The sequence below is a fragment of the Halichoerus grypus genome, chromosome 4 (genome assembly GCF_964656455.1).
Source record: "Halichoerus grypus chromosome 4, mHalGry1.hap1.1, whole genome shotgun sequence".
NCBI lineage: Eukaryota > Metazoa > Chordata > Mammalia > Carnivora > Phocidae > Halichoerus > Halichoerus grypus.
The window spans coordinates 73,396,941-73,421,213 of NC_135715.1; the positions used below are offsets into that span (position 1 = coordinate 73,396,941).

Genomic DNA, 24,273 nt, shown 5'->3' on the forward strand with positions numbered 1-24,273 from the left:
GGTTCTGCTTGGGCCCCTGGGGGTTGGTGTTCTCCAGGGTTCTCTTCTAGGTTATTTGCCCCCTTCTCTTCACACTTCTGGACAGTGTCAGTCATCACCTGATGCCAGTGACTATCAGAGCCTCACCTCTAGCCCAGGTGCCTCCTGGGCAGCTCCACCAAGGTGTTACACAGACACCTCAAACTCAGCTCACAGAATGGCAGCTGGGATCCAAGAGAGCAAGGCGAAAGCACACGGCGTTGTAATGATCTCTCCTCGGAGGTCACCTAGCATCGCTTCAGCCTTACAGCATTGGTTGAGTCGGCCCCACAGCGTCACCCAGATGGAAAGGAAGCGGACATAAATCCCATCACGTGGTGGGAGGGGTGTCAGCGTCACACCCCAGGAAGAGCAGGTGGGATGGGAGATACTGTGGCCATCTTCGGGAAATCCGGTCTGCCAGAGTCGTTCTCCCGTTTCTTCTCTGTTTGACTTTGCTGAGGAGAGCTGTCATCTAGAGAGCATATTTATTGAGTAGAAACATTTTGGTTATGCCCCTCATAGATGTTCAAGGTGCAGAGGAAAGAGCGAAAGAGCAGAAAGGAGTTTTGGGCCTGGAGATGCCAATAGGGAAAGGTGTTGGGAGCAGGTCACATCATGTAAGGGGAGTTCACAGCCACAGGGAGTAGTCTTCCCGTGGATACGTGTCTGGGTCTGATGCTGCTGTAAGCACATGACAAAGAAGCAGGGAGAGGGTGTGTGTCTTGTACACAGCGAGCAGCACACACAGTCACACCCCTTCTGCAGTCTGTGTAGGCAGAACGCTGACCGATGGAGCCCCTTTGCCTATGACAGTCCACCATGAACTCCTGAGTGTGGGGACAGCAGGCTAAGGGTGCATCAGAAAGTGAACAAAGAGGCTTTGGTTTGGAGGCAATATCTGTCATCTTTTGGCGTCAAAGTATTAAATAAAATCAGCAACACATTAGTTGCCGAAGTTATGAATCCGTGCCTTTTCAAAGACCTAGTGCTCCAATAAGTAGAATTTCTTCAACTCAAGATATACGAGAGAGAAACCAAGCACAGGTGGTTAGGCATTTAAAAATGAAACAGAAGATTGAAAACAGGTTTATTAGTAAGGGTTCTATTATGGTTAAGAGAAAAACATGTCAGCTTCCTTGAAAGAGAGTGTTACTCAGACACTGGACAGATACTTAAACCGAAGAAGGGGTCATTCATTCATTGCTTCATTCAAGAAATATGGTTAAGCAGGTAATGTGTGCTCAGCACTATTCCAAGCAATAAAGAAGTGAATGAGACTGGCTGTCTTCAAGGAATTTATGCTCTACTGGGGGCAAACAAGACAGAGCATTAGATACCGCGATGTGTGGGAAGGAAATAGATGGGGCCGTGTGCTAGAGTGACTGAACTGGGGTGGCCTGCCATAAATGGGGTGACAGGCAAGGCCTCTCTGAGGAGCTGAACTTGAAGGGTGAGAAAGAGTCAGCTATGCCAAGTGCTGGGTGGAGAGCATCCCGGCGCCTGTGGTGGCCGGCAAACACACAAGCCCTGAAATGGCAACAAGTTTGCGGTGCAGGACGAGGTCATGCGGCTGATTCATTGGGAATCCTAAGCACGATTGGCTTTACTGCTGTGTTCAAACAGCGAGTCTTTTTTGCGGAGCATGAAAGTTTGACTAGTCACTAGGTGGGGATTTAAAAAATGACCTAAAAATTATTACATCTGTTTTCCGTGCACATCGTAGAATCTTTGGTGTATGGAATGAAGGAGGAAATGAAACAGCCAGCTAGTTTTCTCAATGCCGTTCACTGGGTAAAATGTCTTTTCCCCATTGGGTTGATAAAACACAGTCTCTGTCGCGTACTGAAATCCCACACGAATCTGTGGCTCCTTGGGGCCCTGTCTTCAGTTTCATCCATCTGCCTGTCTGGCCCTGATCCCAGGACCATCCTGATGGAATCGCCGTGCTCCTCGGTCTCAGCGGCACCTTCTTGAAAACTAGCATAGACTACCATATAGCAGTGCTTAGCGTTTGGGGTTTTTGATAGGTTGTCATAGAACACTATTAGCATCCCACAGAACACGTGTGTTCCCTGGATCTCAGTTTGAGAAATACTAAGCTTGTACCGTCTTGCTTCGGAAAGGACTGGCAGGCCTGGAGTTGGCTCTGGAAGAAGCCACATTTGCACAACATTTACACATGTCAGACATTGTACAGCATGCTTTTGGGTGTATCATCTCCTTTAATCCATACCTCTACCCTTTGGAGTAGCTATTACGGCTCCTGTTTTACCAGGAAGGGTCCACGAGGTTAAGGGGCTGTGTTCTAAAGGATGTCTAATAGATACCAAGCAGTGGGCCAAGTGCTCTGGATGGAAAGACACTTCTGCCCATATCCTACTGCAGTCAAATCGGACTGCTTGATGGACCCCCAAACACTAAAAATAATAGCTGATGTTTCTGGAGCACTTCTATGTGCGAGAATCGGGCCTCGCCCTCCACATGCATTATCTCATCCTACCCTCCTACCACGGGATGGTTTTCTCCTGTGGGAACTCCAGCTTGTCCATAAGTGGCGTGGAAGATAGTGTAGCCAGCTTGAAGGGAGGCAGATTACTTCTCATTTTGCAGGTGAGGAAATGAGGATGGGGACGGTTAATGCACTCACTGGCAGAGTCACAGTGCTCACGAAGTGGCGAGGCTGAGATTTGGACCCAGGAGAAGCAGGGTTGGAGTCCATCCATGGTACAGTGGACCATCCCCTGAGTCCTGAGCTTTTCCGCTTTGGGGCCTCCGTTTCCCTTTCGAGGCCTATCTGGAACCCCAGCCGCTTCATGAGACCTCACTGATGGCTCAGCTGGACGAAATTGCTTTCTTTCATCTCCCCTGACCTGCTGTACTGGTAATTGGGCTAGCCTGGCTACTGGATTTCAGCCTCCCCAGGGGCCGGGGCCACATCTGGCTCATCCCTGGCCACACGTGGCACAATGCCCCGCAGACAGACGGATATGTATTGAATGTTTTGAGCTGACGCTCTCAAGGGGCCAAACCCAAGACCTTGTATAGGGAGGATAGCTGGGCAAAAGTCGGAGCCCATCATCCCAACAGACAACAAGTCCTCTCTTGCGATACTCCTAGTAAGTGGTGCAGAAAAGAGTATGAGGCCCAAAGGCAGACAGAACCGATTTGAAAATTGCTTCCACCAAGTAGAAGCTATGTGCTCCCTGCAGCTCGGTTTCCTCACTTGGGAATCGTTGTGAGATTTATACAATGCAATAATGCAATAAATACAAAAAGTCCCAGGGACATGCCATCTCCGTCTCCAACTCCCTCATTTACTCAACAAATATTTATGGACCTCCCATGAAGCTCGAGGCACTGTGCTAACCATTATATTTATCAGTTGTTTCTATGGAATAGTATTTCAGAGTTCAGGCTGGGAGTACCCCAAGAGTGGATCATATCCCCAACACTGTGCTCCTCGTTGACCCTGAATGTGGAAGCCTCATTGTCCAGTTTACAAGGTGATGTTACCTTCATAAGCAATGTGTGATTTTATCAAAGTTCTACATGAGCTGGTGTTCGGGTAACTCAGCTCAGCTCTTTGGTTTCTCACAATTGTTATGGAACCCAGAGCTGGTGCAGCCAACCCTGGGATGAATCCAAACAGGGCTGTCAATCTGGGGGTGTGGAGAGTGAAGGGAGGCCTCTCCCCACAAGCTCTTCTAGAGTAATGCTATGGATTCTTTATCCCTCAGGAGTTACTTCTGCAATTAGAAGGGCTCTCCGTTTCGATATTTTATGCACCTAATTTCATGCATGAGGTGGTCAGACCCAGGCCTTGCAATAAGTCTCCAAAATCAGGGCCAGAGTGAGTTTAATGGGGAAGGTTACTGTTTCCTCAAGGATTAAAAGAAGCAAAGAGGATGGGTTATTACATAATCAATAACATTGGCCCCTTGATTAAAAACACAAATGTAATTTATCTCCAAATGATCCTCTAGTTTGTTGTTCTCCAAAATTAGATTACAATAACAAATGTGTTGAGCTTCTTGAACAGACAGTTATTCTCATGTCAACAGCCTCCGGAGGAACAGTCTTCCCAGCCCAGATTTTCTATGGATGGAATTTTGGGGAAAAAAGCCCTTCGAATCCGAACATTCGAACCACGGTTCTTGACAGCATGACCTAATGGGGAAAGCCTGGACTTCGGAATCAGATAAACCTGGATGGAAATTCTGGCTTCCTTACTGACCCAGCTGTGTGAGTTTTGTTCGACTTCACCTTTTGGAGTCTGTCTTCTTAGCTAAAAAATAAAACACTTAAAAAGGGGAATAACAATATCTACCTTACAGGATTGTTTTTAGGTTTCAGATACTGTATATGAATGTACATGACATAGTACCTGGCGCATATCAGGCCCGCGGTCTAGGCTAAGACTACAAGTGCTTAGTAGAATACAGAGTAAAAGACTAAATTGGTTCCAGGATCCGAGGGCTCTGTCTCCATCTTAGAAAGAGAGAAACACTTAGCCAGTGGTTCTCAACTCCGGCAGCTCAGAATCTGCTGGGGAGCTTCTAAGAAAGGCCACTGCCCTGGTCTTGCCTCCAAAGATTTTGCTTCTAATTGATTTGAGCTGAGGCTGGGTGTCAGGATGCCCTGCAGTGCCAAGGCTGAGAACCCTGCCCGCGTCCTCACCAGCTAGGGCTGGCAGACCACACGCCGGGAAGCCTCGCAGAGATGTCTATCAGGGAGCTGGCCTTTAGCCTCCCAAGTTCAGAAACCCTCTTGTTAGACCTTCAAGGTGAACAGACTCAGACACATGCTGAAAAGGAAATGGAGAGGCTTTTAATTTATAATTAAAAATGTACCTGCCAAACAGACCAAGTACGTGCATTGGCCTGAACAGCGTATTCTCCCTTTAAGCAGACTCCAAAGGAAGCCCAATGATGGAGAAATGACTCAGAGCAGAGGAAGTGGTTACACAGTTTAAATGGTGCCTGGCATCTGGTCTGATGGCTCAGCAAGGGCATGTGCCCTTCAGGCAGGCTGGTGGCACTATCTTCCCACGTGGCCCCTTCTCACCCGTGAATGGGGTTTACGGGCACGTCCAGGGTTTGCTGCTGGAACAACCCTTTCTGTGGGCTTCAGGGTCTCCCCTGCATGCCACCATCCTCAGGTCATTGCGAAGTGGGCCCCGTAATGTGAGAGCAGTAGAACTAGCTCACATCTGCATCTAACAAACTGACTTGCCAATGCACCAGAGAGAGCAGGGTGTGAACCTCAGCTACGGTCTGATGAAAGTGAGGGTCATAAACATGCGTGGGAATGCCCCAGAGGAAAGGATTTTGGCTTTGACCTTCATCCTTGTCATTCCACAGGAGGATTTGAAAGCTGTAGCTAAAACGCCTGCAGGACCATAAACATCTGACGTTGCTTTTAGAGCCCATTACTGATCCCACAGTTGCCTCGCCAGTAGGGAGAGGGTCTCAGTGAACGATGGGATGAGGAGTGTGGTTGGGTCCATAGCCAAGGCCAACACCCCCATTAGCATGGGGGTGACAAATGGGCAGAACAACAGGGCGGTTGAGACGTCTGGGTTTGGTATAAAATGTTACCAGGTGAAGAAAGCAAGAGTCAAAAGTTAGGGTCACTCTGGACTCAGAAGTCTAAATACCTGGAGGGAATAATTTATTCAGAATTGAGAATCACTGTTCAGTCATTCTTACCAGAGAGTGAGAACTATGTTCAGTTTATTAACTGATGATACGGGATAATTACATTTATCAAAACCCAACTTTCATCACGGCTGTAAACTAATTCCTGTTCCTTCGCATGTTATTTCTTTGGCCAGGAGAGGCAGAAGGAAATTTCTTGCCCGGGTTCTGTTTGGATCCTTGTTTCACTGAGCTGACCTAATTTTGCTTTGCCCATTCTCTTGGGTGGGGTCCACACTGGTTTCCATCAGAGTGGCCATGTGCTGGTGCCAGGATTTTTACACTGCAGAACAGGTTTTATTTTCCTCCCTCCTCTAAGTCGACTCACCAGGCCCGATGAACATGGCGGCCCTCCAGCTCACCCGCACCCCTTTGAGTTGAGCGGTGTCTGTTCCTAAACCAGTTTATGCCCACAGTACATGTTATAGTAATTAAGTGACTTACTTACCTACTACGTCAATCAACTTAATATTATGTAAACCAATACGATGAGTATGAAAAGAAAAGGTTATTTCTTTGAGAACTAAGTGAAATTATTTGGAAAGACTCAATAAAGGCAAATTGACTTAAAGATTTGCTTTAAGTGTGCGGAGATTGGGGGAAAATAAGAAGAATATGGAAGAATTCTGTACTGGAAGTCCTTTTTAAGACTCTAAGATTTCATGCCACTCTAAAGAAGTTGAAATTTAAAATTGTAGATAACACGTTATAGGTGTGATTTATGCAAAAAAGAGACAGCAAGGATCCCCAGTGAGGGCACCAGGCTCAAAAAAAAGGCTTTGGCCCTATGTCAAAATATTGGCAAACTGGGGCGCCTGCCTGGCTCAGTTGATAGAACACACGACTCTTGATCTTGGGGTTCAGTTCGAGCCCCATGTGAGCATAGAGCTTTCTTTAAAGAAATAAATATGATATATGTGTTTTAAGCTAAAATGCTTTAAGTATATAATATATATTTTTATCCTTGATTCATCATTTAACATATATTATTGAGTGCATCCCGTGTGTCAGAATTCTAGGTCCTGGGAATGCAGAAATGAGTAAGGCCGACAAAGTCCCTGCCCTCAGATGGACATTCTGGTGAAGGAGACAGTGGAGGATGGCGTCTAGTACGCTGTATATAATGTAAACCACCATGCACACGTGTGGACTCAGGGTAAGCAGACTCATGATGGGGTGGACAGGCAGTCACAGGACAAGCCTTGCCAGTGAGGAAACAGAGTGGAGATGCAGCTCTGTGGGCAGAGGGGAGCCATGTGGAGATCTAGGGGAGACTCTCTGGGGTGGAGGGGCCAATGAGGCTGAGACCCCAAGCCGGGACTGAGCTGGTATTTAAGGAACAGCAAGAAGGAGCAGGTTGGAAGGCAAGAGCCAAAGGGTAAAGTGAGCCCTAGGGTCATCCAGGGCATGGGGATCCTGGGAAAGACTTTGGATCGGGCCCTGAAAATGAGAAGAAGCCACTGGGGTTTCTGCGAAGGGGACTGGCCAGGTCTGATTGCTATGTTTAAAAGGTCACCCTGCTGCTGTCTGAAGAGAATTGACGACGAGGGGCAAGAGTGGAAGCGAAAAGCCGCAAACGGGACAGACAAGGAAGAGTCAGCGATGTGGGAGGGGACCAGTGGAGAGGCGCTCCCAGAGAGCAAAGCTGCGGAAGCATCCCAGGCTCGCAGGACTGGAAGTCGCTCTGGAGGCCTAGCGAGCCCGTGGGGAGAAGCCTCGGAGGAACCAGGGGCCAGAAGCCACTGTCCAGGAGCACAGGAAGTAGCCGCTGGGGAGTCTGAGCCCTTTCGAGGGGCTTTAAGGGAAAGGGCAGGAGAGACAAGGGCTGGAGAGAGAAGGACCGGGGTCCGGGAGAGGTGCAGGTAAGAGGCTGGCGGCAAGGAACGCGCAGGTGGCCCCGCAGGCCTCCCAGAGTCCTCCGCGCCGGATGTGGAGCTTCCTGTGAATAAGCAGAGAGATGGCCTTGTTTATGGCTAGGAGATAACGGGGCAGAACTTGACTTATTCACCATTAGAAGCAGTTTGCCTGACTTAGGAGCTACTTCCTTATTGTCTTCCGCTCTTCCGGTTTTCTTCTCCCTCCAGTGGGGAGGGCCGAGGCAGGAAGCCCACAGAAGCCTGCTTTTTGTTTGTGTTTGCAGCAGACTTGACTGGAGAGGGGGGGCTCTGGGGCCTGTGGTGGGGCCTGCAGAGTATCAGGGAGATGGCCTGGTGCCCGAGGGGGCTGATCTTGCCCATTTTTGGCCGTCACTGTTGGGGAATGCTACTGGGCAGAGTTCCCATGTCAGAGGGAAAATAAGCTCAAGGCTTAAATTTCTCAGGCTTTAGGTAGACTCTCTGTGGTTTTCAAGCTTTTGAAAAATGTCTGTTTATGGGAATCTATTTTATATATAGGTGTCAGCAATCTGACTGGAGAGAAAGAGGTTCCTGGCAGCCTTAGGACCTGGCTGGGACCCCAGTGTGGACTGGAAATGTCCAGGCATTGCATCACTTTTGAGGATTGGATCTTTCTGGCTGGGGAATGGAAAGAGCCTGGTTCAGAAATTTTTACCCTAAAGGCCTGGCCTTAATTTTTCACCCTCTTTGCCTCCACCCCTAGGTACTGACTGGCCTTTGGGAACAGTTGAGGCAAGGGGTTGAAGATCTTCAGGCTTGGAATTCTGCCCCAACACAGCCCTTCCTCCTTTTGATGTGCCCAACACAGGGAGGTGAAGGCAAACGTGTGCTTTTGATGACAACAAAGCCTAATGCGGACCCTCATAAGCTAGTGTTGGCCCCGGGGAGTATGCCTCTTTCCTGGTCTGGACGCAGGCCTAGGGCCCAGAATCAAAGCAGGTGGAGTGGACATTCCCTCCAAGCCCACACCTGAATCTTTCCAGTAGGCATCCCAGGAAAGGCCTGCACAGTGGGGAGAAGCCAGAGCCAGAAGCCTTCCCAGCCAGACCTGTAGCCTGCTACCGTGCCCTAGGCCACCTGGGGGTAGGGGGAGGACTCATGTGGGAGGAGGCTGAAGGTGGGAGGAAGAGCAGGCGAGTGAAGGGAGCAGAGAAAGAGAAGGGCAGAGCTTCTCTGGTGGGGACAGCTCCCAGGGGGCGCCTTTCTTAAGTTTTTTTTTTTTAGATTTTATTTATTTATTTGACAGAGAGAGACACAGTGAGAGAGGGAACACAAGCAGAGGGAGTGGGAGAGGGAGAAGCAGGCTTCCCGCTGAGCAGGGAGCCCGATGCGGGGCTCGATCCCAGGACCCTGGGATCATGACCTGAGCCGAAGGCAGACGCTTAACGACTGAGCCACCCAGGCACTCTTAAGTTTTTGAACCATTGCTTTTATTGGTGAACACAACCAACATACATATACGCGCATAAAAGTATCTGTATGGTTTAATAAAGAATTCTAGAGGGAACACCTGGGTAATCATTGCTTAGTCAAGAAGCAGAAGAGGGCCTGCACCCTAGACGCCCCTGGGCAACCCCTACCACCCCACCCAGAGTGACGATTGTCCTAACTCGTGGTAACATCTCTTTACTTTCCTTTATAGTGTGATCACTTATATATGTATCTTTTTTTTCTAATTTTTTAAAGATTTTGTTTATTTTTGTGAAAGAGAGAGAGAGCTGAGTTGGAGGAATGGCAGAGGGAGTAGCAGACTCTCCACCGAGCTGGGAGCCTCATACAGGACTCAGTCCCAGGACCCGGGGATCATGACCTGAGCTGAAGGCAGACACTTAACTGACTGAGCCACCCAGGCACCCTTATGTATGTATCTTAAACAATGAACTCTAGCTTTGATTGTTTTTAAACGGTATGGGAATAGAATCATACTCTATATGTCCTTTTATCTTGCCTCTTTCCCTCAACATTATTCCTTGAGACTCATCCGTACTGTTATGTTAGTTCCCTGATTTTCACTAAGGTGTATGATTCTCTCGTATGAATATGCCATGATCACTTATCCATTTGACTGTAGTTGGGAGATTGGCTGTCGTGCAGGGCTGTTGGCAATGCGCAAGGCTGCGATGAGTATCTTTGACTGTGAGTCACAGTGCGCATGTGGCCAGGTTTCTCTGCAGTGCCTATGGAGAATTGGAAGTTCTGGGTTCACTGATCCATAATCTTAAAGAAGTGCCGAACTGTTTTCCAGAAAGATGAATTGGGTTGTCCAAGGTTATATCCTTGCTGGTTCTTCTCTGTTTGTTAATTCCTGAAAGAAGCGTGTCAAAATCTCCCACTATGTTTGTGGATTTGTCTGTTTATCGTGTGAGTCTTGTTGGGGTTTTTCTGCTTTTATATTTGAAGCTATGTTATTAGATACGTAAAATTGTTATATCTTTTGGTGAATTGATCGTATTCAAAACAGTTTGGAGGTTCAAGAACATTTATAAGGGCATTATGCATTGCCAAGGACACTGAACCACAGCCCCAGATGAGAAATTGTCCAAATGTTACTTTAGCACTAGGAAATGACCCTAATTACCTCTGCTAATGCTTTTTGCATTAAAGTCTATTTTGTGCTTCTAACCTTGTTGCTTCCAGGATCTTGGGAGGAAGAGAGCCCAAGACAAAGTGAAGTTGCTACGAGTAAATCAAAGAGAGAGAAAAATAAGGCTCCTCCCCAGTGAACCACCCAGCCCCTCTGGGCTCAGGGAAGTTGAGGGATCCTCAGTTCACTGCCTTGGGGGGACTGGAATGAGGCCAAGGAGGAGGAGCAGAGCCTTAAGGGAGGCCACTTCCCATCAGAACACCTGCTAGACTGGGGATCAGAGCATGGGAAACTCAACTGTGTGCATACATGGCCTCTCCACGTGCTCACCCCACAGCTCCAGGGGTTTGTGGCCAGTGGGAGAGATGATGCTCTCAGGTGTGTGCGAGGATGTACTTCCTGTCAGCTCACGCTAGAACTCCAGATATTTGGGAATTTGTCATTCTCTTCTTCATGTACGTACTTATCCAGTCAACAATACTTTTTTTTAAGGATAAAATACATTTTTATTTATAGTCTTATGGTAAAGGGGAAAGCCTTAACTTCTAAGAAATTCTTGGGCAGTACATACAACATACTTTTTACTTCCACGGAAGGGACTCAAACACGGACTGAGACTACAGAGTACACACTGGAAATCAGCAAATGCCAGGAACGGAGTAGGAAGAAGACAAAGAAATGAGACCTAAACATGCAAACCCCTTCACGGGGATCTGCTGACTGCAGCCAGGACCAGGGCTGGATCCCACGACAGGAACGGGGTCCAGGACACGTGGAACAGGAGTGGGGTGAGGGCGGGGAAGGGTCCGCACTGGGCGGTGGGTTTAGCACCAGGTCAGTTGCTCTTGGTATTTACATACAAAATCAGTTGGCTCTATTCCTTAGAAATGCACATGGAAAGAAAGGAAGATTTGATCACTGCTTTATGAATCTCCCGCTTGGCAATACCGACATCATCAGAAATAGGGACAATTCACTCAGATTCAAATTCCGGTAGCAGGAAAGAGTATCAAAACATCATCGCTGGCCCCCAGTACAAAACCTCTCCCCGACGCGATCCTCCCTCCTTGTCCCACCCCCTACCGCCCCTGGGCGGCTACCACGTCACCGCTGCCCGCTGCCCCCCACGTGCCACACGAGTGTCACGCACCCCCAAGATGGGAGAGAAGCAGGAGTGAAACAGGCCAAAGACTGTGCTGCAACTCTCTCCCCACTTGTTTTTATACCACAGACTTCTTCAAGGATCTGGTCATTCAATAGGAACGGTAAATAGCTTTTTAGGAAAAAAAAAATCCTCAAAAAGAAGGGGGATTAATTATGATGACTCCAAACCAGTCACCTTCTTGAAGTAGAGCAGTCCACAGATTTCACCAAGTCTATGAAACGGAGGTGGGGGGGGGCCCGGGAGGAAGGGCCTGGGAGGGGCTGGAGCCCTTGGGGCCTGTGCCCGCCAGGGCTGGAGGATCTGGTGGCCGGTCAGGACACCATGTGCTCGGAGGGCCGGCCGTCTGTCCTCCACAGAAAAGGCTGCCAAGCTGGGGTGTCTTGGTTTAAAAATACCTGGTGGGGACAGGGAATCCCTGAAGGAAACATCAAAAAAAATTGTGGAAATGGGGAGGGAGAATGAGAGCTGTTGGCCAAGAGCTTCTACATAAAGATGAAATTTGAGAAAAAGAGGAAACCAAGTCTCTTAAATGATGTGAGGGTTCTAGGGAGGAACTGAAAGGCGGCTGGGACGATGGGGGAGACGGTCAGTTGGTGCTGCTGGCCTGCCCCGCAGAGCTTAGCTGGCCTCCATCCGGGGCTCCTCCCTGCTCTGGGGCTCCTGGGGCTCCCCCTCGAGCCGGAGAGATGGTGCTGCCCTTGGCGCTGGGGTAGAGGCTGTTGTTGGAGGAGGGACAGTTGGTCGAGTTGGGCACCGGGCCTCGCCTTCTCCACTGCACAGACTCGCTGCTCCCAAGGAGCATCCCCCTGCTTGAGGTCGTCAATGTCTTGCTGGTGTGTGTGGTTTTTCCTTCGCATACCCAGGATGTACCCTGTGGCTCTGTCTAGGACTTGGGCCCGGGATGCCTTCTGTCCTTGGAGTGACGGGCCGAGTCCCGCAAACTGTGAAAGCTGTCTCGATGTGCTCCCTGTGTTTTCGTTCCGGTGCATTATGATGAGCCCATTTGTCAGCCTCGGATTGAAACCTCGGTTGCTCTTTGTCGCTCTCCACCTCCATGTCGTGTCATCCTTATCCCTCATTTCCTGGGGCTCAGACGGCCTGAGGAGGCAGGGGGAAGTCACCTCACTGACAGCAAGAAGCCCGGTCCCCCCACACACTCACTTGCTCACACACACACACACAACATGGGCAAGAACCACTTCCTCACTCCAGTCAACAAACACTTATGAAGTGCCTACTGTGCGCAGACACTGGGCCCATTCAGGGTCTTCTCTTTGAGTTTCCTGATCCCTGCTCAGGGGACGCTGGACAAAATCTCCCATCCTTGAAAGGCCCGAGCCGCTCTCTGCGGTCCTGGGGTGACCGGGAAGGCTTTGGCCAGTTAGCAGGGGAGAGCAAGAGACTAAGGCTTCCCATTCCCTCGGACCCCTCTCTCCCCTCAAAAGCTGGAAACCTCTGATACGGACATTTCTTGCTCTGGAGCAGTTCTCTGCTCCTAAGAACTGAGAAGGCTGGTGACCGGGAGTCGCCATCTGAAACCGGCTGGGGATCTCCACTTTGAGGGTGACATGAGGTGAGGCGTGTGCTGCAAAATGTCCCTTATTCTTTCTCCTCAAAGTGACAAGATCTTCATTAGGCTTCAGCCCGGGGGAAAACTCAAGAATAAACCAACCACCGATGCCACGGGGGTTCTAGAAGCCCAGAGGTGTCGCAGCCATCACCTAGGCCGAGGATAACTATATAAAGTTGTTGCCAGAGTGGGACACTTTTGAGAACGACAGGGAGTGCTGTTAATGTGCACCCCGGAACAACAACTATAACCCCAGACCGTCTTAGGCAAACGGAGAGGCATGGTCACTCTCTCTAGAATGGAGTTCCTCAGAAACGATCTGCAATGGAGAAATTTAGCTCCCCTTCGGCCTTCTCAGAATGTGACTCAGAACTCATGCTAACCAAGAGGAATCTTTCCTAGACAGGCCTGCTCCCTTTTTCCAGAACACACGGCAGGAGAGCATCCCCAAATGCTGCTGGGTTGGGCCACTTTAGAAAGCCACCCTGAGGGACCTCAAAGGCAGAGGAGGACACGGAAAAGATGCATGCAGGGTTCCTGTGAGCAAAGTGCATCAACACTGGAATCTTAGGGAATCTTTGACAATATGCTGGCCGGAGGGGGGAGGTTCTTGTTAGTCAGTGGGGTCAGAACACAGGCCTCCGCTCCACACTGACACTTTGCTAGAAGGTCAAAAATGTGTTTGGGCTTTGTAGATGGTTGGCTGAGATATGATTTAGGGGAAGTTCCAGGCTCTGAGATTCAACTTCCTAGGCTCCTGTCTCTTGTTTCCATGTGGTGATGTGGTTATTGACCATATTTTTAGAAGAGGCTATTTGAAAATGAGAAGACATTTATGACAGTGAAGTGACTCAGCCTTCATTGGCTGTGTCTCTGTTCTGGATGACTCGGGATGGGACAGCATTCAGGATGTGAGTGGGACTCGGAGAGGCCCAGCTCGTTACTGTGAAGTGGGCTGAAACCTAAACCTTTCACCTGAGGGGCAGGCTCCCAGGTAGACCAGAGGCAGGGAAGGACTCTAGAATCTGGACTTACCCGCAGGGCTGGAATGGAGCTGACCTGGCGTGTCTCAGCTCCCATCTGTGCGTGAGTGTCAGGCAGACCACATGGGTATGTGCCCTTCACAAGTGAAAACCTTCCAGATCTGCTCAGCTGTCCCCCTAACCAATAAGTGTCCTCTCTTCTTTAAGTACTGCAGACGTGAGATGCAGCACGCTACCCCTAGCAGAAGAGGGTAGCCCCGCAGTAGAACTGGTGGCTCTGGACAAGGGTGCCTGATCCTCTAGGCTGAGGGAATGGCACCAGGGAAAGATCTGACCTGCCTTTTTGGTCTCTAAAAACTAAAAAGGAAAACCCGGGGAGACCAAGAGAATAGACTTGATAATTGATTCTTACAACTAAAGATAGCCATACTAATAATAGTGTTCATGGTAATAATTACTAGGCACGGTAGCACACATTTACTGAACATGCTTTAATGCGGGGTTTTAATGAATCCTCAGGGTAACCCTCTGAGGTTGGTATCATTATCCCATATTTCAGATGGGGAGACAGGCAGAGAGAGGCTACGTCGCTTGCCTGATATCCCACTGCTGGAGGTGGCACCGGGTAGACCACAGCCTCCATGGCACACAGGACATGATGGCCGTAGGTCAGATGGGAGTGTCCTTGGGCTCCCACCACCACACCTCATGACTGCCCCTCTGTTTCTCCCCATTCCTTCCCCCTTTCTGGCTAGTGAGGAAGGAAGAAGCAGATCCGCCTGGGTACGGCTTACCTTGTTGAGGGACTGTCCTCCCGGCCCAGCCCTGTCTTCAGCCTTTCCCTCCCTTACGGGTCCTTCCCATCACAAAGTCTCTCAGGAAAAAGAACCAGAAACTAAACCCTCTTCCTGGAGCCCATTCCCCTCCACCTCCTCTTCTTTCTCCCCCAACCACTGAACTTCTAGAAGAATTTGTCTGGGTTCTCTGTGCCCACTTCATTTCCTTTTAGTCCATAACCTGCTATAACCTGCATTTTGCCGCATCCCCATCCCATCTCCACCAATAACCTTACACCCAACCCAGCGTCCATCTCTGCCCCTATTGTACTTGCCTTCTGGAAGATTCCATCCCTGTTGATCACTCCCTGCTTACTGAAGGGCCCCCTCTCTGTGATGTCCCTCCTACCACCTTCTCTTAATTTCCTCCTGTTCCTCTAGGTTCCCCTTTGTTGGCTTTACAGGCTTTACCCTTTCTGCCCATCTGTGATGGTTAATTTTATTTGTCAACTTGACTGGGCCATGGGATGCCCAGACATTAGGTTAAGCATCATTCTGGGCGTAACTGTGAGGGAGTTTCAGGATGAGATTAACATGTGAATAAGTGGATTGAATAAAGCAGATTGCCCTTCCCAATGTGGTGGTCCTCATCCAATCCATCAAAGGCCTAAATACACAAAAAGTCCGAAAAAGGGAGAATTTGGTCGCTCTGCCTGTCTTTGAGCTGGGTCATTGGTCTTCCTCTGCCTTTGGACTCAGACTCGGACTGGAATTTACACTGTCAGCTCTCCTGGGTCTCCAGCTTGCCCGCTGTAGATCTTGGTACTTCTCAGCCTCCATAATCACGTGAGCCGATTTATAACCAACCTATCTCTATCTCTATCTACATCTCTATCTACCCATTGCTCCTATAATATATATATATAATCTCCTATCAGTTCTGTCTCTCCAGAGCACTCTGACCAAAGGGCTGGAGCCCCTGAGCACTCTTCACTCCTTGTCCACATAACATTATATCTGTAATAATAGAATTTTTTTCCACATTATCATAGCCTAATGAGCTCCTTAAGGACACTGATTGTGTCTCATTCATCTACCCAGTCGGAAATGTTTGTTGAATGAATGAACAAACTATAAACTTGGATGCACATAGAACTAAGTACGATGTGTATAATCACAGGTGAGGCTCATTTAATGTCCACGTGACCCTCATGTTGGCAGTGCAGATACCATTGAGGGTAAGTAAACTTCATGCATCTTAAATCTAATCTAGAGCCGAAAATCCCCCAAATGCATTACTTCAGTCAGGCCTTCTGTGCTTTGGTCTCCATGGCCAGGCATTCTTGTCGGTTCAGTAAACAATCTTTGGGAAGGAAAAGAGTAAACATACATTATCTTTCTGACCCTACAGACATGATTTCAAAATCTCACCTCCACCGAAGGCCCTAGATTCCCTTTCACTGTGCACTCTGTCACTTTCTCTGTCCACCTGTCCCCTTGCTGTCACTCCATCATATTTGCAGGGCGGAGTTCTTGGAGAAGAGAATAAGCCTGCATGCCGCTTGTCTATAGTTAGAAATTATTTGGCAGGTTAGCAGTCAGCCCTAGGCCTTATTCTCTGTCTTGAATTTATAGGTGAAGTACCTACACTCCTCAGGCTGACATAAAACCACAAGAACCTGTTTTGGCTTTTGTTTGGGATGAGCCGGGACCAGTGTGCTGGGACCTGTACAAACAGGGCGGTGGACATATTAGAAGGCATGTCCAGGCCTGAGGGCTGCGGGTGGTGACAGCAGGAGAGAGTTCTGACAGAAGTCTATAAAACAGAAAAGGGCAGAAAAACAGGTTGTGAGGGTTCATAGGCCAATTAAGTAGAACATTCCGTCACGTTCCTTCTGTGTCTTTCCCAGCGACACAGAACTAGTTTCTCCCCCGTAGGTCATGTGCCTCACCTGGGACCCAAGGTAGGGTGTGAAGTGACAGAGAGGCAGGACCAGCAGTTGCTTCCAGGATGGGCAGCCTGTGGTATCATCGGGGACGGGGCTGCAGCAACTCCTTCCTTGAAGAGACGAAGGAGCAACTGCCTCCAACATCCATTGGCTTCCTACATATAATGTGTGAAGGTCTGCTCCTTTCCCCCAACACGTTTATGACACATCTTTAAGGGCAGTGCCTCCCCCTAAATGTTCATGTTGAAAGTGGCTGGTGAATATTGGTGGTAATCAGACTGACATAACTCCCTGGAGCTTGTATAAAGCTGAAATCCTTCTTAATTTTGAAAGGAACCCTAGCGATAAAAGCAAAAATGCCCACAGTCCAGTGGTACCAAGGACTCCACCTTTGTTGGGTGGGACTTCTCCTGAGCTGTTACCTGTGTGGCTGAGCATGTCCCGCACATCTTTGTTGGGGATAACTCCAAGGCAGCATTGAAATCAGTCACTTGCAAGTTTGAAGTTGATGAATTCTTGGAGCGTCCACCACCCATACCCAACAGTACAGAAGCAGAGCCCGAGGACCTTCGTGACTCTCGGTGATACTAAAGCTACCTCTTAATGACTGTCTCTTCAGGGTCAGGCCCCTAGCATGTTAGGCTTATTCCTAATCAAGCCAGATCTTCTCATGGCTAAGAAAATCTGAGCCTGGAAAATTCTACCTTTAGCTAGTGAGCAGCAGAACTGAGGGTTAGACCCTAGTGCTTCTCACCCATTGTGATCTCCCCATTATTTCCACTCAGTGTATTTTCCATGACTCCTTTGGTCTTTTTCATTCTGTTCTTCTTCTTCCTGCTCTCCACAGAAGCTATGGAGAAGAGCCCCTTGCTTGCCTAGAGGGACACTTTTCTGGCAGTCCTCGGAAGCCCTAACACCTGTCAAATGCCTTTGTACTTAGAGATCCCCGTTGAGCACCTCTGATCCCTCCCCGTCTGCTTCCGTGCACACGCATCGTGCCCCAGGCTGCAGGGTGCTGCTCAGCAGCGCCTGGGTCCTGTTCATCTTTGCATTCCAGGGCTGAGCCCCAACTGGAACACGGTACATGCTCAGTACGGACAGAACCTCCCTCCTTCCTCACGTCCCACATGTCCTGCCGGCCCCTCTGCCCATGTCCCAGTGTCCTGACTGCCCCCTCCAGCCACCTGCCTGGCCTTCTCCAGCACCCTGCACCGGGGGCTTTAAAACCACAAAAATGGATTCTCTCACAGTTTGGGAGGCTAAAAGTCTGAAATCAAGGTGTTGGTGGGGCCCTGCTCCCTCTGAAAGTTCTAGAGGGGAATCTGGTTTTTGCCTTTTCCAGTTCCTGGAAACCCCAGGTGTTCCTCAGCTTGGGGCCACACATCTCCAAACTCTGCCACCCCGGTCACCTGGCCTCTTCTTCTCTCTGTGAACTTTCCCCCAGCCTTTCTCTCATAAGGACACATGCTGACGTTTAGGGTCCACCGGGTACTCCAGAGGAATCTCCTCACCTCAGAATCCTTAACGTAATCACTTCTGCAAAGACCTCCTTCCAGCTAGGTCATATTTACAATTTCCAGGGATCAGGACTTGCTGTCTTTGGGGGCCATTACTCAGAGGATCACAGCCCTTCGAGAATGGGCAGGGAGGGATCCCAGGTGCAAGTGGGGGCTGGAGGTGGGCTGCAGCAGGGGGTCTACCACTGTCGGGGGAGGAAGCAGGTGGCGTTGGGATCCAGGGAAGTGCAGGAAAGGAGTCAGGGGTGAGGGGTAGCGGGGGTAGTGGTAGGAGAGTGCCCACAGGGAGATTAAAGAGAGTGTGAAATAACTTCTGAGAGAATTAGAAAAGTGACTGGAGACCCAGAGAACTGCTGGCAGCGCCGAGGTCGCTTGGGGCTATAGGCCATAGATGTGTAGTGGCACCCAACTCATGCCCGGGGAACATTCTCTGATAGTTTAAGCAGCCTGTGTGTGTGTGTGTGTGTGTGTGTGTGTGTGTGTGTGAGACAGAGAGAGAGAGAGAGAGAGAGAGAGAGAACATGGGGCAGAGAGCCTACCATGTCTTTGGCCAGGTAGGTTTGCAAGGAGGACAGGGAGCCTGGCGGTTGGTGATACTGGTTCAAGTCTGGGCTGCCCAGGAATGCCCAGGGAGGAAGGATCACTGGGAAGAGCACAGATGGACGGAAAGCCGGGCCACCTGGGTGCTGTCAAAGAGCAAGTGTGGTGCCTGTTGCTGGAATGAATGTTTAAAGTTTCAGAAAATTGCCAACTAAGCAGAGTTCAAAGTACGGGATGATGCAGGTGCGGGCTCCTGGGTATGCTGAGAGGGGCTGAGATGTAGGGGAGCCGGGGAGGGCGGGAGCTCTGGGACCAGACTGCTGGATGCACCAGCCGGGGGCGGATGTGACCTGCCAGGTCACAACGGGACTTACAAGGGAGGAAGAATGGGCTCAGGGGCCATGGCGTTCCATGAACACAGGAGGGGTAGACAGACTGCCACGGCACCCATGAGCCCTATGGTGGCAGGGTTTCATTTTTCTAAACAAGGGTAGAGGAAAGGAGTTTAGAAGTGTTTTTTAAAGCAAGAGCGGAGACAGGGATTGGAAGCTGGAAGAGCATAGATAAGCAAAGGCCAGGAAGTAAATGAAACTTCCCTTGATGAGATTAGGGATGTGGGGGACTTTGCCATGAAAGGAGAGTTCCAGAGGCACAGTATTTCCTGTGCAGGCCCGAAAGGAGCAAGAACTGGGGGAGCTTGGGTCAGTGACCAGAAGCCCAGGCATGACAGGGGAGCCTTGAGGGTGATGTAGGGGGCCTGGTGGGGCTGATCCGCCTCAAGGCTGCAAACAGAACTCCAGTCTCTTCAAGGCAGAGCTGTGCCGAGGCCCCAGGCGGTGTGGGGAGTTAGCACTGGTAGTTTCTGTTACACATTCGTTGACTGTGCTATGTTTGAGAGAGGTAGCTAAAGTTGGCATGAGCCACTGAAAGGCAGTTTCAGAACAAAGGAAGAAGAAATGGTCTACTTATCAGTCGGGGCCCGACGTCTGGTTTTGCTGCATAAGGTAGTCATTTATTTGTCAACGCTTAGGCCTCTGCTTGAGAACCCTGTCCAGTCCGGGGAGCTGATGCAAGCTCCGGCAATCAAGGTGAGAAGAAATGCAAGCTCAAGGACTGCCCATGGCCCTTTGGGGTCTGCCCACAGGGGACCCAGCGGCCCCGCCGGAAAACCACCCTTGTGGCTGGACAGACCTGCTCTGCTCGCCGGCAGCAAACTCCCTCGGCGGAGAGGTGAGGCTCGGGGCACGGGAGCTGCGAACACGGGAAGACTTTGTACTAAGACCTTGGAGGAAGGGGTGGCCTTGGGTTAGGCAGGAAGTGACTTTTGACTCGCATAATTTAAGATCTGTGGTGCCACAGAAATAAATACAAAGCAGGAAGACGGGGGCTTCTTAAAGCACATGTCTTTAACTATTATTGTTTATTTTTTTGGCTGAGAGTTGTTTTAAGTGTTCTCCATCATTGGCTTTTTACTATTTTGCAATGTTCTCTCTCCTCAGTTACCAGGGTGGGGGGATCGACGAGCTGGTGTGGGATTCTCCGCTGCATGTTTTGTCACATTTAACTTCTGCTCTGAAGTTAATGGATTTCGGGCAAATTTTTCAGCACCTGCGCATAGTGAATACTTGGATGACATTTTTATCAGCACCAAAAATACTTTCAATTATAACGTTAGCACATGATAAAATAAGAGCATGCCAGTCATCAAAATCACTCACAGGGTTTGCAGGGCTCAAGAACAGCCTGGCCCAGGGGATGGGATACCAAACCCAAACCCAGTCTCCATCTAGAATGGTACCACTGTTGTGATATTGTATATCATAAAATATATATATTTGATCCTTGTCCCTGTTCCTGGCACAGAGCTCCTAATATAATACAATGAATAAATATTTGGTTTTCCTCTCAGGTTCTTGGCACAGAGTTTCTAGGGCCCTTGGAATTTCCCAAATGATAGGAGTGAAAGGAGCTTCTTTTGTTATTCATAACCGAGCCCCTTTGCAACCCCACCTGAGTGTTACTGAGGTGACTCCAGGAGGGTGGGGGCTGGTTGCCAAAGGAACCCACCCAACCGGGTGATTAAAGGGCTGGAACTTTCAGCCCCACCCTTCGACTTCTGGGGAGGGGAGAGGCTGGAGATTGAGTTCAATGACCAGCGGACAACAATGTGTTCTGTGTAAGGGAGAGTTCACAAAGCCTAACTGAAGGGGTTGGAGAGCGTCCAGGTACGTGAACTCGGGGTGGTGCCGGGAAGGTGATGCACCTGGAGAGGGGTGGAAGCTTCGCGCCCCCTTCCACACGCCTTGCCCTATGCATCTCTTCCATCTGGCTGCTCCTGAGCTGAATCCCCCCTCTATAATAAATTAGTAATAGCAAGGGAACCGTTTACTTGGATTCTGTGAGATGTTCTAGCAAATTATTGAACCGGAGGGGCCTGGAGGGGGGAGTTGTGGGAACCTTTGATTTGTAGCCAAGTTGGACAGAAGTTGTGGAAATCTGGGGACCCCACTACTTGCAAATAGTGGCCGAGGCTGGGAGGCAGTCTTGTGGGACTGAGCCCTCAGCCTGTGGGGTCTGGGCTAACTGGGCAGTTTGTGCCAGAATTGAATTAGATATTGGGACACCCAGTCAATGTCCCCTAAGAATTGGAAAATTGCTTGGTATAGAAAAACACATTTTCTCAGTGTCAGAGTATTAGGAGTACAGAAACAGAGGTTTTTCTTTTAACCAAGGTTAACAGCAGAAACACGGCTTATCATTTCCCTGTTCTACCAGCTTTGAAATCCAGTGACTCTTGATGAATTCTTACAATTCGGAAACATTTCAAATTTTGCAAACAAAGTGAGTCTTTATTAATATTTTACATGGTACCATTTCAGCTTTGCATAATCTTTATTTTTTTTTTTTAAGATTTTATTTATTTACTTGAGAGAAAGAGTGAGCACAAGCAGGGGGAGCTGCAGGGGGAGAGGGAGAAGCAGGCTTCCCACTGAGCAGGGAGCCGATGCGGGGCTTCATCCCAGGACCCTGAGATCATGACCCCAGCGGAAGGCAGGCGCTTAAACGACTGAGCCACTCAGGCGCTTCAACTTTGCATAATCTTAATTAGCATGAAATCTATTCAGTCATTCAACAAATCTTTTTTGGAGTATCTTCTGTGGACCAGACTCTCTCCTAGGTGTTAGAGATTCAGCAGTAAGCAAAAGCAAGTCCCCACCCCCGAGGACTTCTTAGTCTAATGGGGAGATTGATAGATAATAAACAAATAATAGATACATGATACAATGTCAGGTAAGGGTAAGTTTATGAACAAAAATAAAGCAGAAATGTGTGAAGGTGGTCAAAAGGTATCAACTTTTAGTTACAAAATACGTAAGTCCTGGGGATGTAATGTTCAGCCTGCTGACTATAGTTGAATAAAACATTGTATATTTTGAAAGTTGCTAGGAGAGTAGATCTTAAAATTTCTCATCACAGGAAAAGCTATTTGGATGTTAACTGGACTTATTGGGCTGATCATTTTGCAATATATACAGGTATCAAATCACTGTGTGGTACACCTGAAACTAATACAGTGTTATATGTCAGTTATATCTCAATCAAAGAAACCTCCAAAATAAATAAATAAATAAATAAAGCAGAGGAAGGGATAAGGAAAGATGGAGGAGGAGGCGCCATTCCAGACAGGATGCTGGAAGGAGTTATGTGGGTACAGGGAGGCAAAGGGAACAGCCAGGAGCAGAAGGTCCTTGGTGACTATTCAGCTCAGAAGGACTTAGTCTGGCATTGACACAGAAGATGGGTTAAGCCCACTAGTTACGGAATCAGACTGCGTTCAAAACCCAGCTCCACCACCTATTAACTATGTGTCTTTGGGCAAGTGAATTAATCTTTCTATGTTTGCTCGTCTGTTGAATTGGGATAATAGTATACTTGGCTCATAGGGTTGTGGTAAGCATTAAATATGATAACGAATGTAAAACCTTTATCTCTGACCCTAATACATAGGATGTGCTCCAAACACGATGGCTGTCACTATTATTATAGTTACCAGGAATAAAAAGCCCTTTGAAAGCAACCTTTGTGTGGTTACTACTGTCGACACGTGGAACTTGGGCAGAGCACAGAGGCTGTCTCTGCGGGGAAGAGTAACACGTAAACACATCTGCGGATATTCAAGCCCACGAACTCTCCGGACAAGCACTGGTGAGGGCCGAGGGCAAGAGAGCTCAGTTCAGAGCAACGTAAGAGGGAGAATGAGCGTGAACAGGATCTGCTTTTAGAGCACCTGCTCATTGTTCTGCACCTGCAGGCGCCTCGCCAGCCGGGTCTCTGGCTGCGGGACTAGATCCTGGGTGAGCGCTGCCACTTTGGGAAGGCAGGGCACACGGCTTCCCACGCAGCAGCTCTGGGAAGAAGACTGTTGATTCCCCGCTGCACGTGCTATTCGCAGAGCCAACTCGGGCCTTCCTCTAAGCTTCTAGGTGCCCAAACCTTTGGCCCACCCAGCCTGAGGTGACCACAGGCAGATGTCAGCACTGGTAGGAGCATCCTTGAGTGCGAGGTAGAGAATGGAGTTTGGCAAAAGGAAGCGCTTGTGTTTTTATAAATCTAAAATTGAAGAACACATCCTTCTCTTACACCTGTCAGCAGTGGACCAGCTGCATTATAATCACCTGTTACCTTTCCTGGCTCTCCCAGAAGGATGGGAGTTCCTTGAGGGCCGAGGCGGTTTTCTCGTGTCCCCAGAACCTAGTACCTAATAGATACTCAATAGTGAATGAATGAATAAATGAATGACTCAAATGTCAAGGGAAGAAAATTATTCACAGTAATAAGTAGCTATAATATAACCATGTGTTTATATGTAAATGTGTGTGAATATAATACAATTTTATTTCTTGACCTAAGATTTAATATTATATCATAAAATTTTTCCTGCTATGGAAACTCTCAGAGTATCTTTTTTTAAACCACTGCACAATATTGAAACGTGTGGCTGGGCCACATTGGACTATTAGCCATCCTTCACTGGTGAGCGGCTCCCATCTGCCCCCACCCCAAGACTTTCCACCCGCCAGGCTCTCCCCGGTTCTTCCCGGCCCATCCTGGTGCTCTCGGCTTTCTCACCAACCAGAAGTTTTGTGGTGACCGACAAGATGCTCCCCTGTGACCTGGCAAGAGGCAGGCAATCTGTGAATTCTGGGAATCGAGGGGCGGAGTGGCACAGATGGTGAGGGAAGGCCCAGCCTCATTCCCCCCACGCGGCACTCTCGGGAAGTCTTGCTGTGCAGGTGGCCTAGGTCGGGGGGGATTCGCACTCAATTCTCACTTAGCCCCCTTTGACCTGAGGTACAGGAATCACCCCCACCCCACCCTCCTCACCTGCGTTTTCCCAGGGTCTGGCTAGCCCAGCTGCTGGGTCTTGTGAGGGGGATTGGGTCTAGGGGGCTCCCCATTGGATTCCCAGGGCTTGACATTCTGCCTGGCCTGCAGGAGGCACTCAGTAGATTTCTGCTCTACCTCACACACTGTCTGTGATTCTCTCATTACACCAGGGCTACCCTTTCTCCTCCA

General features: G+C 49.1%; 1 long non-coding RNA gene and 1 pseudogene across 1 annotated transcript in view; one reads left to right on the plus strand and one right to left on the minus strand.

Moving 5' to 3' along the window:
* Positions 1–11,739: 11,739 nt before the first annotated feature.
* LOC118526053 (protein max pseudogene) lies at positions 11,740–12,562 on the minus strand (annotated as a pseudogene).
* Positions 12,563–19,305: 6,743 nt separating this feature from the next.
* The window catches only part of LOC144381486 (uncharacterized), a 31,583-nt gene continuing 26,615 nt past the window's right edge, over positions 19,306–24,273 (plus strand). The window contains exon 1 of the long non-coding RNA XR_013446737.1: positions 19,306–19,926. This is a non-coding gene — a long non-coding RNA (uncharacterized LOC144381486). The remainder of the gene's footprint in view (positions 19,927–24,273) is intronic.